This window comes from Schistocerca cancellata, chromosome 1, assembly GCF_023864275.1.
Source record: "Schistocerca cancellata isolate TAMUIC-IGC-003103 chromosome 1, iqSchCanc2.1, whole genome shotgun sequence".
NCBI lineage: Eukaryota > Metazoa > Arthropoda > Insecta > Orthoptera > Acrididae > Schistocerca > Schistocerca cancellata.
Genome location: NC_064626.1, coordinates 773,017,377 through 773,030,738, shown reverse-complemented (window position 1 = coordinate 773,030,738; position 13,362 = coordinate 773,017,377). Strand labels below are relative to the sequence as shown.

Here is a 13,362-nt window from a genome sequence, read left to right as displayed (position 1 = left end):
CAAACTGCTCCACACTGTCTCAAAACAAACAGAGTCTGTGCAACAGACTGAGGTAATAATGGATTCCTGGAATGTATGTAGCTTTCACATTACTTTTTTCATCAACATTATGTTTCATCTACTGCTTCTCATATTTAAATGTGATGGTAACCACAAATTCTAACAGAAAAATTTCTCTGCACTGTTAATACCTACATCTACATGACTACTCTACAGTTCACACTTAACTGCTTGGCACAGGTTTCACAGGATCACTTTCAGTAGTATTTCTTGACCATTCCACTCTCAAATAGGACGTTGGCAAAATGAACACCTAAATCTTTCTATGAGAGCTCAGATTTCTCTTATTTTATTATGATGGTCATTTCTCACTGCGCAAGTGTTAGTCAACTAAATATTTTATTTTTCAGCGGAGAAAGTTGGTGATTGAAATTTCATGAAAAGATCTTATTGGCATGAAGAACACCTGTGTTTTAATTATTCTTCCCCAATCTCACTCATCATATCCATAACACAATTTTCCCTATTTCACAATAATATAAAACAAACTGTTCTTCTTCAAACTTGTCTTATGTCAACCCTATTTGGTACGGATCCCACACCGCGCAGCAACACTCCAGTCCGTCAGTCCTTTCTAGTATGTATCCCACATCACACAGGAATACTCCAGAAGAGGGTGGGCACGCAAAGTGGAGGTAACCTATTTAGTATATTTGTTGTATCTTTCATGTGATATGCCAATAAAACACAGTATTTGGTTCGCCTTCCCAACAATATTTTTTATGTAATGGTTCCAATTTAGTTGAATCAACAACCTTCAAATTTTGCAATTTAATGCATAACTGAAATTTAACAATTTTGTTATTTTTTTTAATACTGATGTAGAAGACTTCATCCTCTTTATTGTTTAAGATCAAGTATCACTTATAACATCACACAGATATCTTGCCTAAATTATTTTAAAATAATTTTGAGCTTCTGATGACTTTATTAAATGGTAAACAATAACATCATCTGCAAACAATCTAAGAGGGTTACTCAGGTTGTTTTTTTCAATTGTTTATATAGATTAGGAACAGCAGAGGATCTATAACACCTCCTTGGGGAACGCCAGATATAGCTTGTTTCACGCAATGACTTCCCTTCAGTTACTATGAACTGTGACCATTCTGACAGGAAATCCAGAATCCAGTTGCACAACTAAGGTGATAGTCCATAGGCACACAGTTTGATTAGGAGTCACTTGTAAGGAATGGTGTCAAAAGTGTTCCTGAGATACGGAAATATGGAATAAACTTGAGCCCTCCCTGTCAATATTTTCTGAATCCATGCTGACTCTGTGTAAACATATCACTTTCTTTGTAGTATTTTGTAATATCTGAACACAGTATATGTTCCAAAATCTTACTCATACAATCCTTATAAGTAATATTATCGAACATTAATGTCTGAATGTTAACATTTTGCATGAGATAAATGTAGATCTCATGAAATGTAACAAATATCCATCATTTGAAGCCCTAAAACTGTGCCTTATACAATTTTCAACAGTTTGTCTTCAGTATAGTCATGTGACAAGGTTAAAATAATGAACATAACCCTTATGTATACACTCTGATAGTAAATCAGTTCCTTGGACTGTTCCACTACATCAATGTAGAGAAATGCATGGGAAATGATCATGATGTGCTCTTCCCAACATCACACATTTTCAACAGCAATTTCACTACCACAAACTCAAGATTCTGGCAGGCTTCATAGTTCTGATTCAATTACCTACATGGTAATTGTGATGCCAAATCACTCACCTGTAAACCACTATGCTCAGCAAATTCATAAAGTGCGAGAATCATGCAGCAATCGGATTTCTGATTTAAAAACACCACAACACCATACGATAGTGACCAGCTACAGTGTCACTCTCATGTGGTATCACCTGGATACTACAGGGAGGGATATCAGGTCAACACAATGTGTTCCCAACTGTTGTCAGCTTTCAAGATCTTAGATGCACTTCTCCTTGCTAAAGAAGTTCCTCAGTTCACCTCACAAGAAAGAGTGCACCCCAAACCACTCAGTCTGCAACTGAAAAATTCTTGGCAATACCAAAAATTGAAATTGGCTCCTCCACTTGGCAGTCAGGCATGCTGATCACTCAACACACAGGTAGACGTAGTTCTCTGATGCCCTGAACTAATTTTTTTAGATATTAAGAGATCACATTAAGTCAAACTCGCAATTATCGACCAATATTATGATAAGGATAGTTGCTACTCACACAATAAGCTTTCGGCCAATGAGGCTTTTGTCAAAAATAGAATAAATGATGACTAACTGAAAGCCTCAGCTGCCGACAGGTGTTGTTGATATACCTTGATGTGGACAGCTGAAAATGTGTGCCCCGACTGGGTGCATTGGCGGAATAGAGGGCTGGGTAGAGCTGGAATGATGGGAACAGGAAAGGAGCTAGATGGGTAAAGACAATGACTAACGAATATTGAGGCCAGGAGGGTTACAGGAATGTAGGATATATTGCAGGGACAGTTCCCACCTGGGTAATTCAGAAAAGCTGGTGTTGGTGGGAATGAGCCATATGGCACAAGCTGTGAATCAGTCAATGAAATGAAGAGCATCATGTTGGGTGGCGTGCTCAGCAACAGAGTAGTCCAGTCGTTTTTTGGGCACAGTTTTTTGGTGGCCATTCATCCGGACAGACAGCATGTTGGCTGTCATGCCCACATAGAATACAGCACAGTGGTTGCAGCTTAGTTTGTAGATCACATGACTGGTTTCACAGGTAGTTTTATGTTTCATGGGATAGATGATGTTTGTGACAGAACTAGAGTAGGTGGAGGTGGTGGCAGAATGTATGGGGCATGCCTGCATCTAGGTCTATTACAAGGATATGAGAGCCGTGAGGCAATTGTGAGGGGACGGACGAGAATACTGTGTAGGTACGGTGGACAGTAGAATACCCTGGGAAGAGGAGTGGGGGTGAGGGGTGCGAAGGATAGTAGGTAGGGCATTTCTCATTTAAGGGCACGATGAGAGAGAGGCAAAACCCTGGCAGAGAATGTAATTCAGTTGCTCCAGTGCTGAGTGGTACTGAGGCACAAGGGAATACTCCGCTGTGGCCAAACACTGGGACTCTGGAAGGTGGTGGATGACTGGAAAGATAAGGCGAGGGAGATCTGTTTTTGTACAAGGTCAGGAGGGGAGGGGGTAATTTTACAGTCTGTAAAGGTCTCAATAAGACCTTCGGTGTATTTTGAGAGGGACCGCTTGCCACTGCAGATGCAACAGCCACCTGTGGCTAGGCTGTATGGAAGGGATTTCCTGGTATGGAATGGGTGGCCTCAGTGAGACCCTTGATGTATTTTAAAAAGGACAGCTCATCACTAGCTGCAACAGCCACAGGTAGCTAGGCTTTATGGAAGGGACTTCTTGATATGGAATGGGTGGTGGCTGTCCAAGTGGAGATATTGCTGGTGGTTGGTAGGTTTCATATGGGCAGAGGTACTGATATAGCCATCTTTGAGGTGGAGGTCAACATTGAGGAAGGTGACTTGTTGGGATGAGTAGGACTAGGTGAAGTGAATGGGGGAGAAGAAGTTGAAGTTCTGGAGGGATGTGGTGTCCTCACGCTTGATCCACATCACAAAGTTGTCATCAATGAATCTGAACCAGGTGAGATGTTTACGATTCTGGATGTTTAGTAAGGATTCTTCTACATGGCCCATGAATAGGTTGGCAGAGGATGGTGCATTCGGGTGCCCATACCTGTACCCTGGGTTTGTTTGTAGGTAATGCTTTCAAAGGAAAAATAATTGTGGGTGAGGATATAGTTGGTCAAGGCAACTACTGTGTGGTAAAGGAAGAGAAACTGTGAAGAGTTGGTGGAGGAAATGGTTTGTATAGGATTGTAGGTTGTGGGTAATAGGCTGAAGGTGGTGTCCTACAGGAGCAGAGATTCTCTCAGCGGGTGAACACTAACCAGCTACAATGGGATATCCTGGGTGGGTGGTTGGGTTTATATAGACATTATGAAGCATGTCGAAGGTAGGAGTTCAGGGTGTGGTAGGGATGAGGAGAGAGATGGACTCTGGGAGAGGTTCTGGGATGGGCCTAAGGGTTTTAAGAGAGATTGGATATCCTGCTGGAATTCTGGAACTGGGTCACTGTGGCAGCATTTGTAGATGGATGAATCTGGCAGCTTGTGGAGTCATTCACCCAGGTAATCCTTGCAGTTCAAGACAACGGTGGTGGAGCCTTTGTCAGCAGGTAGGATTATAAAGTCAGGATCAGTTTTTAAGTTGGTGGATTGTAGTTCTTTCTGCAGTTGTAATGTTAGTTTGCATGTTGAGGGGTTTGGGAAATGATGGTGAGGCAAGGTTCGAGGTTAAGAAATTCTGGAAGGTTAACAGGGTGTGTTTTGTGGGCAGTGGGGGTGGATCATGTTTGGATGGAGGGCTTAACTAAGTCAGGCAGGGTACAACATTAATCTTTCGTTGAGACTGATTGGTAGGGTTGATGGTGAAAAAGTATTTCCACTATAGGAACTGTGAAAAAGAGAGATGGTGTTTAACAAGTCCTTCATGACTGAATGTGGGAGTGGGGCTAAAGATGAGACCTTTGGAAGAGAACAGGAACTGTGGAGAATCAGTGGAGGAAATGGTTGGTATCTTTTGTATGGGAGGATAAGCTTTTTTTGCCTCCACTGACTCTCCAAAGTTCCTGTTCCTTTACCACACATTTCCCTGCTTGTCACTATTGATGTCACCTTCCTTTACACTAACATCCCTAATGGCCATGACTGCTATTGAACATCGTCTTTCCCAATGTCCGACAGATTCCAAACCAACAACCTCCTTCCTAGTCGTCATGAGCAACTATAGCGTCATCTGCAATTACTTCTCCTTTGAAGACATAACCTACAAACAAATCCAGAGTACGGCTATGAACACCCATACGGCACCATCCTACGCTTATGCACAGGCCATCTAGAGGAATCCTTCTTAAGCACCCAGAATCCTAAACCTCTCACCTGGTTCCGATTAACTGATGACATTTTCATGATCTGGATCAAGTGTGGGGATACCCTATCCACATTCCCCCAGAATCTCAACACCTTGTCCTCCATTTGCTTCGCCTGGTCCTACTCAACCCAAAAAGCCACCTACCTTGACGTTGACCTCTACCTCAAAGATGGCTATATAAGTACCTCTGTCCATGCCAAACGTACCAACCACCAGCAATATCTCCACTTTGACAATCACCATCCAATCCATACCAAGAAGTCCACTCCATACAGCCTAGCCACCCCTGGCCATCGCATCTGCAGTGCCAAGCAGTCCCTCTCAAAATACACTGGGGATCTCACTGAGGCCACCCATTCCAAACCAGGAAGTCCCTTCAATACAGCCTAGCCACAATTGGTCATAGCATCTGCAGTGACAAGTGTTCCCTCTCAAAATACACCTATGGTCTTACTGAGGCCTTTACAGACAGTAATTACACCTCCCCCCCCCCCCCCCAAGCTTGTACAAAAACAAATCTCCCTTGCTTTATCTTTGCAGTCACCCACCACATTCCAAAGTCCCACCATCCAGCCACAGAGGAGCATTCACCTTGTGCCTCAGTTCCACCCAGGCCTGGAGCAATGAATTACATTCTCCATCATGGTTCTGCCTCTTCCTCATTGTGCCCTGAAATGAGAAATGCTATACCCACTGTCCTCCCTTCCTCTCCCCCCACCACCCCTCCCCTCCCACGACACACACAGTGGTATTCCATCACCCACCAAAACTACACAACATCCTCATCCATCCCTACATAATGCCTGCTTGCACAACCCCTTGCCTCATGGCTCATATCCTTGTAACAGACCTAGATACATACAGCCTCCCACCACCACCTACTCCAGTCTGGTCACAAATATCACCTATCCCATCAAGGGCAGGTCTACCAGTGAAACCAGTCATGCCATCTACAAGCTAAGCTGCAACCACTGTGCAGCATTCTACATGGGCATGACAACCAACATGCTGTCTGTCCAGATGAATGGGCACCGAAAAACTGTGGCTTAAAGACCACTCCTTTGCTGAGAATGCCTCATAACATGACGTTCATTTAAATGACTGCTTCATAGCCTGTGCCATCTGGGTCCTTCCCACCAACACCAACTTTTTTGAATTGTGCAGGTGGGAGCTCTAGCTGCAATACATCCTATGTTCTTGTAACTGTCCTGGCCTCAACCTCCGTTAGTCATTCCTTCCTGTGACTCAACATCTCCATTATATGTTGAGTAGCAACTATCTTTTCATAATATCCTTACATTTCACCCTGAAATTTTCCATTGTTCGATTTTGCCCAATGGCTTTTCTTCCATCCAAACCCAGTGCTGTTTTCCTTTCTTACTATTTTCTAATGCATTACTATACTCAACATTCATCCTTCCTTCTCTTCTTTCCTGTTTTCTCTTGTCGTCTTACAAACCGCACTGCACACTCTACTTACGAGCCACACTGTATCAATCGTCTCAGCCGCAAACAACAGATGGCTACAAGACAATGATGACTGTTGATGCAGTATCTTATGTCCCACATTACTCCCCCAGATATCATTAATCTTTTACCTTTAAATTGATCACTCTCCCTGCATCACTCTCCCATATTTTCCCACATCTTTTCTGTGCCACGCTATCTTTATCCCATCTTACTATCACCTCAACACCAATGCTCCATCCCTGTCCTCTCTATTCCAGTTCAACACTTAGTAATTTCACCTACTGTATTTACTCGAATCTAAGCCGCACCTGAAAAATGAGACTCGAAATAAAGGAAAAAAAATTTCCCGAATCTAAGCCGCACCTGAAATTTGAGACTCGAAATTCAAGGGGAGAGAAAAGTTTTACGCCGCACCTCCAAATCGAAACAAAGTTGGTCCATTGCAATATGAGACACAATTTAGGTTGAATGAATGCCGATACACCTAGTAGTTTGGTTCGAGTCGTAAGTTTAGCAGTTAAGCTTTACCAGGTAGCCATTGCTATGCGTCAGACGCTCCGTCCGTATTTATACGGGTACCCTTTCTTTTTCAAGTGCTTCGTCTGGTTTGAATCAATTGCTTATTTTGCTTTGATCTGATAAGTGCCGTTCTCTTTGTTATAGATGTTTATGTCTCTCTAAGCTGAAAATGCATTACTGTACTGTGTCATGCATTGTTTGTCGCATTCTGATAGTGTGTGTTTACGGCCTGTCGGCGCTCGCAGCATGGCTTGCTTTCGTGCGCGCTACCGCCGCTTACAATTAAAAAAAAAACAAAGAAAGAGAGGAATCGTCTCATTAGCGAAACAATGGCAAGAGACTGCTATTTGTTGTTACTTACACTGCTGCTTTCTTTGATAATGATCAACAAGAACCAAATAATAGACTGCGTATGATAGAACATGTTCTGAACGAGAGTTAGGTGAAAATTTTTCTCTGTTTGAAAATCTTTGCGGCCGCTTCTTTAGTACATCAAATTCTGCACAGAAATTAGAGTCATCTTAGATTTAAAAATCTAGTCAGTTGCCGTGCTTCATTTCTGACTGTATCACTATTAGGCATAAGAATAACAGCGTTTGCTGTTGTCTCACTCTAGTTTCGTAGTTTATTAGGCAGACAGGATTTAAATGAGATAGCAGCAAACATGGAAGAATACATGGTAAAATGTTCATATTCATATTATTTTTACGGTGAAGAGAATACTGCATGTGATTCACTTTTCATCAGGTTCTTATTAGCAACCATCACTTCTCACAGGTAGGAAAAAATTCAGAACGTAGTTAGCCATATTGACAAGCATCCCAAACAGTCTTGCCAGTCGGATTTTCGTAGTACATTGTAATTCTGCTACATTCGAAGATGAACAATACGGAATTTATATTTACTTCGTTGGATGATGTATGAGAATGCAGTGGTCGAAACACGGGGCGGAGAAAAAAAGTTCGTCTTCCACCTTTTTTTTTAAAATTTATTTACTGACGCAGAGGTTTTGGCGCCAGTGTTTATCTTTGTGCCTACAAAGCATGCCTGTGTAGCGCTACATATATTCGACGGCAGATCTTCCGCTTGCTTTGCACTCGATTCTAAGCCGCAGGCGGTTTTTTGGATTACAAAAACCGGAAAAAAAGTGCGGTTTAGATTCGAGTAAATATGGTAATCCAGTCACAATTACTGTTCCCCTTCTTCATACTTATCCATCTACAGAACCAAAACCCAAAGTAAAATATTTTTTATTTATATTTTTTCTGTGATCTCTTTGTGACTTCACACGAATATCAGTTACTCTTCACTTTTCAGCATCGACATACTCACTCAAAGTTTATCTTGTTTCCCATTATTTAACCCATTTCTTCCTTTTTGTGATTTTTTTCTCATATTTGGGTGTTTTTTGCGAATTTTTTCGGATTTAATTCCACGTTATTTACATATTTTTTCACATTTTTTCACCACCAATGCTCCTTGCTCCTTCCATATGTGTCAATACAGAAAAGTTTCCTTACCCTTAGCCAGAACACAGCAGTCCCACATACTGTTCCTACGTTGTTGCTTGGCTCATGGAATCCCCACAAATGGCCTTACCATCAAATTACCCATATCTGGCTGCCACCCTTCCTTCCACAATGACCCCCATCTGTTTAGAGTCCATCTATCCTTAGCCCTCATTAACATAGTCCTGCAAAACCATATCAATCAAGCCCTAACCACCTTGCAGTACAGTAAAATTCTCCTGCTATGCAATCCCAAATTCCTGTATCCCATGATACACACTGAAACCCTTTCCCTCCAGAAACTGGAGCAACATGCACAAGGCTACCTCAAAAAAACTCTCCACCGTGCTCACTTCCTACTCCCACCTGGGACTACCACTATCCACAACCTCCAAACCTCCACCATGTCTCCTCACAGCTCAAAAGCTCAGTGTATCACAGATCTATTATATTTATCCCACCATCCAAAAGTCCCTCAAACCACCACACAGCATCCAGAACCCACACAGACCCAAAACAGTCATGAACATTTCTTCCAAAAGCCTTAGCTCCATAGAAATATCAGATCTGACCAAAAGTCTCACCCACTTTCAAATTCAGTCATACAGAACTTGTTAAAGACCTTATTCCTTCTCATGGTCCCCACAGTGGAAACACTTTTTTGCCATCTACCCTACCAATCAGACTCAACCAAAGATCAATGTTGTACCTTGCCTGACTCAGTTCACTCCTTCATCCAAATGTGATCCAACCCCACTGCCCCCAAAGCACACTCTATTAACTTTCCAGAATTTCTTAACCTTGAACCTTGTCCCACCATCACTCCTCAAATCCCTCTACATGCAAACTAACCTTACATCTGCAGAAAGAACGGCAATCCACAAATTTAAAAAACTAATCCCAACCTATTTGTCTGCTGACAAAGGCTCCACCACTGTTGTCTTGAACCACAAGGATTACCTGGGAGAAGGACTCCTTCAGCTGGCAGATTCATCCACCTACAGACCCTGTCACAGCAACCTCATTCCAGAAATCCAGCAGGATCTCCAGTCCCTCCTCAAATCCTTAGACCAATCCCAGAACCTCTTCCAGGAGTCCATCTCTCTCCTCATACCTACCACTCCTCACACTCCTACCTTCTAAATGATTCCTAAAGTCTATAAACCCAAGCACCCAGGGCGCCCCATTGTGGCCGATTACTGTGCCCCCACTGAGAGGCTCTCTATTCTCATAGACCAACACCTTCAGCCTATTACATGCAACCAGCTGCCCTATACAAAAGATACCAACTCTCCACAGTACCTCTTCCTTTGCCACATTGTAGTCCCCTTGACCAACTATATTCTCACCCACAATTACTTCTCCTTTGAAGGCATTACCTACAAACAAATCCGGGGTATGGCTATGGGCAACTTCATGGTGCCATCCTATGCCAACCTATTCATGAGCCATCTACAGGAATCCTTCCTAAACACCCAAAATATTAAACACCTCACCTGGTTCAGATTCACTGATTACGTCTTTGTGATTTGGATGGAGGGTGAGGAAATCCTATCCACAGTCCTCCAGAATCTCAACACCTTCTCCTCCATTCATGTCGACTGGTCCTACTCAACTCAACAAACCACCTTCCTAGTTGTTGACCTACACCTCAAAGCTGGCTGCCTCAGTACCTCTGTCCATACCACACTTACCAACCCCCAGTCGGGTGATCTACAAGCTAAGCTGAAAACATTGTGTTGTATTCTCCGTGGGCATAACAGCCTGTCTACATGATTGGTCACTGACAAACTGTGGCCAAAAAACAACTGGAACACCCTGTTGCTGAGCATGCCACTCAACATGACGTTATTCATTTCAATGACTGCTTCACAACCTGTGCCATCTGGAACCTTCCCACTAACACCAGCTTAGATTCTGAACTGCACAGGTGGGATTTGTCCCTGCAATACATCCTATGTTCCCATAACCCTCCTCCTGGCCTCAACCTTCATTAGTCATTGTCCTTACCCATCTAGCTCCATCCCTGTTCCTATCCCACCACTACACAGCCCTTTACTCCACCTACACACCCAGTCTTTTTATTTATCTCCTTTTCCACTAACCCCTCCCCCCCCCCCCCCACTCTCACCCCCCTGTCCTTCATCTAACCTCTTGACTGCACCTGGCTGCCCTACCTTCTCTCCACCTCGTCCCTGCATGCTCCCGCAACATCCTTCCCTTGCTCTCTCTCCCTGTCCCTGCCACAGCCTCTTCCTTCCCCCACCTGATTGACTCTCTCATCATGCACTGCTGTTCGTAGTCTGGCTTCTACTGCCAGAGACTGTGGTCATGTGTGTGTGAGTTGCGGTTGCATGAGTGAGCGTGTGTGTATCTGCTGTCTATTTTTGACAAAGGCCTTGTTGGCCAAAAGCTTATTGTGAGGCGGTCTTTTTGTTGTGCCTATCTGTGACTCAGCATGTCCACTATATGGTGAGTAGCAACTATCCTCTTCATAATACTGTTACGTTCAATCCTGGATTTTCCATTGTGTGATAATGGCCCAATAATATTCATACCTAAAATTGTATTGTGAAACACAGGTAGTGAGGAGTTTGCTGGTTAATGAGTTATATTTCACATAGTTTTGGCGTATCCAGTTGTGAGAAAAACAGAAATTTTCAACAAACAGTGTTAAGAGCAGGGCTATGACAGTGTACAGTATGCTTTGTGGCAAAGTCATAATTTTTTTTTTTTTTTTTTTTTTTTTTTTTTTTTTTTTTTTTGCATGAAGTCAAGCGCATACCAGGACTTCAATCACTAATGATCTTTGGACGTGGAGGCGGAAGTCAAAAAAATTCTGTGAGTCTGTAACTAACACACAGCATTAGCTTGATTGAAGTTGTGGTAGAATGCACAAAGCAGAACAGAATACTGAACTATGGTTAGAAGAAAATGAGGAAAAGTATTTAAACAGTGACTAGTCATAGTAACACAATAGGCAGCAACTGATTACCAATACAGAAAAAATAAGATGGCTAGTGTAGAGGAAAATTTTGCTTGATTACTGGCAGCTATTGGCAGCAAGTAATTTAAATATAGGTAAATCATCAATAGATTCCATTTTCCAAAATTAGAATAGTTAATGAAACAGGAACTCTAATCATTGCTTCAACACTGCAGATACAAATATAAGTGAGTAGTCACTGAGCTAACAGTTATTAGTTTGGAAAGACTGTACGCCATTTAGGAAAGCTTGAAAGAACAACAGAAATCACAAAATAAAATTTGTCACAAGCTGCAGGAACTATAATTCAAAATGCACGAGGAACAGCTGGAAAAACAAATTAAAATGATTCAGGAGAATAATTGAGATTTACAGAGACACACAGCCAAATTTGTAACCAAGATCCAGACAATTAAAGACACACACAGAAACAAACTTTTGAAAATTACTGAAGATTCTTTAGATCAGTTAAAGGAAATAGAAAGTAAAATTGAAGGCACAAAATTAGTTGCAAAACCAAGAAAGTTTAAATTAATTGAAGGTATAATTCTAATAACATAAATACAGAAAATGTGAGCTGGATGATCCAACTTCAGGATGAGTCACAATTTAATTTCTTTCTGACACACTGTGCAAAATCTGGGAAGACAAACAAAAATTTGGTACATGTCTGACAAGTTGCGTGTCATTATATAAAATAAATGACACGTTCCTTGCCAAAATATGGACTGCCTTCTAATGTGTTAAGCTGGATACACCACAAACACATTGGTGAGCTCTCCCCTAACTGGGAAAGGAATCTGTGGTTTCATGAAAGCACTTTGTTATTCCAGCCACTTATCCTGTCACTGACAAGTAACCTGTGTCTCAATAGTGAGGCCACTGAATGCTGGGAGATGGCTGATGCATCTGCCAATTCATTATTGCTCTTGATAGCCACATACCACGGCAGACTATCACCTCCTTGCCTACATATTGCGAGTGAAGGGTGGTGTCCTGAATGGATTTCACAACATTATCTGCTGGTTACATGCAATTATGGCTAGCAGTGCACTCAGGGAATTGGAAGAGATGATGAAATTTGTCACATAAATACATCTCAACAGTTCCAGTATCCTCAATATTTTGTGCACTCCAGCATCATAAACAACGAATTTGTTCAGTGTAAGAAGCTTGGGGCCACTATTAGGGAACACTACAGAACAGCCACAGGTATTTCCTCGCTTACCGTATTTACTCGAATCTAAGCCGCACTTTTTTTCCGGTTTTTGTAATCCAAAAAACCGCCTGCGGCTTAGAATCGAGTGCAAAGCAAGCGGAAGTTCTGAAAACTGTTGGTAGGAGCCGCCACAACTAACTTCTGCCGTCGAATATATGTAGCGCTACACAGGCATACTTTGTAGGCACAAAGATAAATACTGGCACCAAAACCTCTGCGTCAGTAAATAAATTTAAAAAAAAAAAAAAAAAAAAAAAGGTGGAAGACGAGCTTTTTTTTCTCCGAAGTAAATACAAATTCCGTATTGTTCATCTTCGATGTAGCAGAATTTCAATGTACTACGAAAATCCGACTGGCAAGACTGTTTGGGATGTTTGTCAATATGGCCAACTCTACGTTCTGAATTTTTTCCTACCTTTGAGAAGAGATTGTTGCTAATAGTAACCTGATGAAATGTGAATCACAAGCAGTATTCTCTTCACCATTCACCATAAGAATAATACGAATATAAACATTTTGCCATGTATCCTTCCGTGTTTGTTGCTATCTCATTTAAATCCTGTCTGCCTAATAAACTACGAAACTAGAGTGAGACAACAGCAAACGCGGAAGAATATACTTATC

General features: G+C 42.0%; 1 protein-coding gene across 9 annotated transcripts in view; it reads right to left on the bottom strand.

The window, feature by feature from the left end:
- Positions 1–13,362, bottom strand: part of LOC126187198 (broad-complex core protein-like) — a 439,455-nt gene that overhangs the window by 337,262 nt on the left and 88,831 nt on the right. The window lies entirely within an intron of this gene.